The following is a 6,499-nucleotide window of genomic DNA, read 5'->3' as shown; positions in this document are numbered from 1 at the left end:
GGGCTCAAAGTTCTAAAGACGTGAACCTAGTGGGGACTATTTCACTCGGAAGATAGGCTAGAAATTAACTCTAGCCGGGCGGTGGTGGCGCACGCCTTTAATCCCAGCACTCGTGAGGCAGAGGCAGGCGGATCTCTGAGTCCCACGCCGGCCTGGTCTATGTACATGCATGTAGGTCTCCATGGGGTAATTGTGAGTGCAATTGCCCACAGAGACCATCTGTGTCCCCTGGAGATGGAACCACAGTTATAAACCAACATGGGTGCAAGGACCAAACCGAACTCCAGTTCTCTGGAATTGCTGAGGCATCTCTCCAGCCACTACATAGGCTTGGCTGGCCTGGAATTCGCTCCATAGACCTGATTAGCCTCAAACTCCCAGAGATCTAACTGCCCCTACTCTGTACCACCACACCTGGCTTTTTATTATTTTACCTGTATGTGTGTGTGTTTGTCTGTCTTTAAGTATACGCGTGTGAGAGCAGTTGCACACAGAGTCCAGAAGGGGTTAGATCTTCTGAAGTTGATGTCACAGGTAGTTGTGAGCTATCTGACCTGGATGCTAGGAACCAAACCCAGGTCCTCTGCAAGAGCAGGTCCTTTTTTTGTTTGTTTGGTTTGGGTTGGGTTTTTGTTTTGTTTTGTTTTCATTTGGTTTTGGCTTTTTTTTTTTTTTTTTTTTTTGTGGTTTTTCGAGACAGGGTTTCTCTGTGGTTTTGGAGCCTGTCCTGGAACTAGCTCTGTAGACCAGGCTGGTCTCGAACTCACAGAGATCCGCCTGCCTCTGCCTCCCGAGTGCTGGGATTAAAGGCGTGCGCCACCACCGCCCGGCTTTGGTTTTGGCTTTTTTGTTTTTCCAGATGAGGTTTTTCTGTATATCCCTGGCTGTCCTGGAACTCACTCTGTAGACCAGACTGACTTAGAACTCACAGAGATCCAACTGTCTCTACCTCCCAAGTGCTGGGATTAAAAGTGTGTGCTACCACCACCCAGCTACAAGTAAGCCCACTCTTAACTGCTGAGCCATCTCTCTAGCCCTATTCTTCAAAATTAAAAATTAAAGATTAGAAACAGGCCAGGCCGTGGTGGCCCAGGCTCCAAAGCTGCAGAGAAACCCTGTCTCAAAAAACAAAAACAGGGCTGGAGAGATGGCTCAGCGGTTAAGAGCACTGGCTGTTCTTCCAGAGGTCCTGAGTTCAATTCCCAGCAACCACATGGTGGCTCACAGCCATCTATAATGAGATCTGGTGCTCTCTTCTGGCCTGCAGGCACACATGGAAGGAATGTTGTATACATAATAAAAATAAATAAATCTTTAAAAAAAAAAAAAAAGAGTTCAAGGCCAGCCTCAGCTGCACAGCAAGTTAAAGGCCAGACTGGGCTAAATGAGACCCCCACCTAAAAAAAAAAAAAAAAAAAAAAACATACCATAAGCTAGAAATAATTTCCACACTATTCTTGAAGGACCCCTGCCCAGCTTAGCACCAGTAACGCCATTTTGCAAGGCTTGTACTACACGTTCAGGGTTCAACTGAGGACAGTATGAGAGGCTGCCAATAAAAATAAATGCAGAGACAGCCAAAACAAGATATCTGTGGTCAGACATTTTGTCTGAAGGAGGAACGAAAAGCACCGAGAAAACCCTAGACCGAGCCAAGTCAGTTCATATCTGATATTTGGGAATTTGACTTAGCCTTGGACTCGGCCATATTCAGACTGACCAATGGGAACTGTAACTACGCTTCTCGCTTCTGTGCCCGCGCTTCTGCTTCTCAACCCCTATAAAAATTCCCCTACCCCAGCGGGTGGGTGCGCGAGTCATTCAAAAGACTTTGCAGCCCCAGGTACCTGTGCATCTGAATAAACCTCTTGCTGTTTGCATCCGCACCAGTGGTCTCGACTGATCCTTGGGTAGGAGGTCTCTCCAGAAAAAAGACATCCCCATTGGGGGGGGGTCTTTCATTCTAATTTTTACACTACCACAAAAGAATCCTGAGCTTTATCTCATTAGTGTCATTTTTCCCCCTGAAAATCAAAAGGTTCTCACACTTCAAGAGGGATCTGAACTGGGGTTACAGGCAGTCGTGAGCCACCTTGTACCCGGGTGCTGGGAATCAAACCCAGGGTCTCTGGAAGAGCAGCCAGTACTCTTTTTTTTTAATTAATTTATTTATTTATTTATTATGTATACAATAATCTGTCTGCATATATGTCTGCAGGCCAGAAGAGGGCACCAGACCCCATTACAGATGGTTGTGAGCCACCATGTGGTTGCCGGGAATTGAACTCAGGACCTTTGGAAGAGCAGGCAATGCTCTTAACCACTGAGCCATCTCTCCAGCCCTCTTTTTTTTTTTTTTTTTATTTTCGAGACAGGGTTTCTCCGTAGCTTTTGGTTCCTGTCCTGGAACTAGCTCTTCTAGACCAAGCTGGCCTCGAACTCACAGAGATTCGCTTGCCTCTGCCTCCTGAGTGCTGGGATTAAAGGCATGCGCCACCACCGCCCGGCCAGCCAGTACTCTTAACCACTGAGCCCTCTTTCTATCCCCAAGATAATTTTTTTTTAATTTTCCCAAACTTTGTTATATTATCATTCAAGTTCAGCTTTAATATTTAATCAAGTCATTGAAACCTGCTACAAATAGAAGAATGAAGCTAAATGTTTAAAAGCAGTAGCAACCCAAGACCTGAAAGATAATTTTCATTTGTTTTATTTTATTTTTTTGATTTTTATTTATTTATTTATTTATTACGTATACAATATTCTGTCTGTGTGTATGCTTGCCAGCCAGAAGAGGACACCAGATCCCATTACAGATGGTTGTGAGCCACCATGTGATTGCTGGGAATTGAACTCAGGACCTTTGGAAGAGCAGACGATACGCTTAACCTCTTAGCCATCTCTCCAACCCTATTTTTTTGATTTTTGAGACAGGGTTTCTCCATAGCTTTTGGTTCCTGTCCTGGAACTAGCTCTTCTAGACCAGGCTGGCCTCGAACTCACAGAAATCCGGCTGCCTCTGCCTCCCGAGTGCTGGGATTAAAGGCGTGCCCCACCACCGCCCGGCTTCATTTGTTTTATGAGATAAGGTCTTGTTATTTAGCTCAGAAGAGTCTACAGATTCACAGCAATCCTCTCGACTCGCCTGGAGTGCTGGGTTTAAAGGCAAACACCACAGCCCTGCTCGGACAAACTCTATTTTAGCATTTCCTCTGTGCTGCCATGACGCATCTTCACCAGCAGGTGGCACTGCAAAGTCACAGGTGCGGAGGGAAGACCAGGCTACTGTTGCAGTTAGTTACTCGTCACTACCTACTGATACATAAATATTTCGACACATGGCTGAGCTGTACTTCGCACAGCTGGTTACTGTCCTATGTGGGTACTGAGAACCCTGGACTACTGGCCTTCTCTCCGCCCCACAGTCCAATTCCTTGACAATTACATCCCTATTCCAATGCCTGTACCTCCATCCACTGGATTATTATGTATTCTTCTGATATTTGGACCTCTGAGTCCACGTCTCCAATGGATCCATTGCACCACAGTGCTCAAAACCTCCCCCCATACTTGTGAAATTATCTTCAACATCTTTCTCTGGTCACTCTCTCTTCCCTCTCCAGGGCATTCCTGGTTTTCTCGAACTGGCTGGATTCTCCCCCCAGATGGGAAGTAAAATGACTGTTTCTTTCACACTTTCTTCCTGGCCAGGTTCTTGGTTCACACTGCACTCTAGGTGACCCTACTCCTCTCCTCCCACTTCTCTGTCTTTGGTACCAAATATCTCCAGCCATTGCCCAGGACACACGCCCCCCATTGCCAAGTCAGAAGCACCATGTACGCTCTTGACTTAGTCTCCCACCCTGCCACCCAACAGACACGCACACCACAGAACAAGCTAACAACCTGCCCTTCCACCCTGAGCATGCTCACAATTAACTGTCTTCTTTCCACTGGTTCTGGTTCAGCTTCCTCCTAGGATGGCTACAAAACCTTCCAGCCGGGCTTCCCTTCCCAGTGTCTATGCTGCAACCACGGTGGTCTAAAGTCAATTAATTCTCTGCCTTTTAGTCAAAGGGTTACATTTTTAATTGTGTTATTTATTTTTGCAACAGAGTCTCATCGTGAAGCTCTGGCTGGACTGGAACTCAGGAGATCCTCTTTCCTCTGCCTTCTAAGTAACACAATTTAACAGTGAAAGGCATGCCCCATCACACCTAGCTCCAGGGACTAGAAAGCATCTTTTCCGTAGATGGAGACCCCTGCCACCTTTCCCACCTCCCTTGCACTCGCTGTCCCAGGAGGCCTTGCCCTTCAACACCTGGGCGCACGGTAGCTTTTCCTCTGTCCCTGGCTCACTGCCCCCTGCCTTCTCTTCTGTAATTTCTCCACTTTCTTCACCTCCCGGCTTTGCTGTTCGCACCACACTGTATGGAGCCTTATTCTCCTCCCTCTCTGTTGTACCAATGGCTGCCCTCTTCAGTTCCATGTGGGGGGCCTGGCTGCTCCCTCGGGAGTTCCCACAGCGGTCCTTACCATGGCCAGCTGACTTTTCTCAGCCTGGTATGAGTGCTCTAAGACCCAGCTTCCAGAGCACAGAGATGACCACACCAGCTGGAGGAACTGAGTTCAGACCCCCAGCACTTCTGTAAAAAGCCAGCTGTGGGCCGGGCGATGGTGGCGCACGCCTTTAATCCCAGCACTCGGGAGGCAGAGGCAGGCGGATCTCTGTGAGTTCGAGACCAGCCTGGTCTACAAGAGCTAGTTCCAGGACAGGCTCCAAAACCACAGAGAAACCCTGTCTCGAAAAACCAAAAAAAAAAAAAAAAAAACCAGCTGTGGCAGGGTGCGGGTTAACCATAGCACTTCGGAGACTCCCTGGAGCTCAGTAGGCACCCACTTTAGCCAATCAGTGAGCTCCAAGTCCAGGGAGAGTCAGTCACGGTGTCCCAACACTTCCCGATCAGGACCCCAGGGGGTCTCCTACCACTCTTCTCCAAGCACTTACCACATTTTTTAAAAAAGTTGTGTTTTAGGAGCTGGAGAGGTGGCTTAAAGGTTAAGAGCACTGGCTGCTCCTCCAGAGGTCCTGAGCTCAATTCCCAGCAACCACATAGTGGCTCACAACCATCTATCTGTACTGAGATCTGGTGTCCTCTTCTAGCCTGCAGCTGTACATGCTGACAGAACACAATACATAAATAAATAAATCCCTTTTTAAAGTAGTGTTTTACTACTTTCTTCACCCAATAAACCACGAACTCCACAAAGGGCCGTTTTTATCCTTCTTACCAACTAGCAGTGATTGGCGGGCACTAATTGCTCAACAAATGTTCACTGGGTAAACTAGCCCCTGGGGTTCGCTGTACTCTTCTAGCTGTGACAGTTCCGTGACACGTGTAACTGTGTTAGCAGTGATGTCTTGTTGCTCTATGTTCTCCTGGAGTTAAAACAGTTTTTCGTCCCATAACTTCTGACAAATAGTTTTCAACTTTTCTTGATTGCATCGTTGGCTCTGAGGCCGGATAACTGAACTCACCTGGGCCACACATGGTTGCTTCAGAATGAGAGCTGTGGAAACAAAGTTCTTGCATTAATGAGACTCGATTATTCTGCTAGCCTGGCTAGCGGCAAGCCAGAGCCCCAGGTCACTATGGCCCCACTTGGTGGAGCCAAGTGAGAAGGAGCAAGGAAGGCTACAGGCATCTGAGCCTGGAGGGAAACTGAAGAGCTGACTTAAGGCATGTCTTCCCTTCTCCCTACCTGGCCGTCCCTAAGACAGCTCTTTGTCTGGTATGATTTTCCTATAAAAATGAGCAAGTCGCCGGGCGGTGGTGGCGCACGCCTTTAATCCCAGCACTTGGGAGGCAGAGGCAGGCGGATCTCTGAGAGTTCGAGGCCAGCCTGGTCTATAAGAGCTAGTTCCAGGACAGGCTCCAAAGCCACAGAGAAACCCTGTCTCGAAAAACCAAAAAAAAAAAAAAAAAAGAGCTAGTTCCAGGACAGGCTCCAAAACCACAGAGAAACCCTGTCTCGAAAAACCAAAACAAAACAAAACAAAAAAAAATGAGCAAGTCGCCGGTTGTGGTGGCACATGCCGGTAGGATTTGCTGAAGGAGGCAGAGGCAGGAGGATCACGAGTTCGAGGCCAGCCTGGGCTACACATTTAAAGGCCAGGCGGTGGTGGCACACGCCTTTAATCCCAGCACTCGGGAGGCAGAGGCAGGCGGATCTCTGTGAGTTCGAAACCAGCCTGGTCTACAAGAGCTAGTTCCAGGACAGGAACCACAAAGAAACCCTGTCTCGAAAAACAAAACAAGCCGGGCGGTGGTGGCGCACACCTTTAATCCCAGCACTTGGGAGGCAGAGGCAGGCGGATCTCTGTGAGTTCTAGACCAGCCTGGTCTACAAGAGCTAGTTCCAGGACAGGCTCCAAAACCACAGAGAAACCCTGTCTCGAAAAACCAAAAAAAAAAAAAAAAAGAAAGAAAAACAAAAA

The sequence above is a fragment of the Chionomys nivalis genome, chromosome 19 (assembly GCF_950005125.1).
Source record: "Chionomys nivalis chromosome 19, mChiNiv1.1, whole genome shotgun sequence".
Classification (NCBI taxonomy): Eukaryota; Metazoa; Chordata; class Mammalia; order Rodentia; family Cricetidae; genus Chionomys; species Chionomys nivalis.
Note: the sequence above shows the minus strand (reverse complement) of the source record.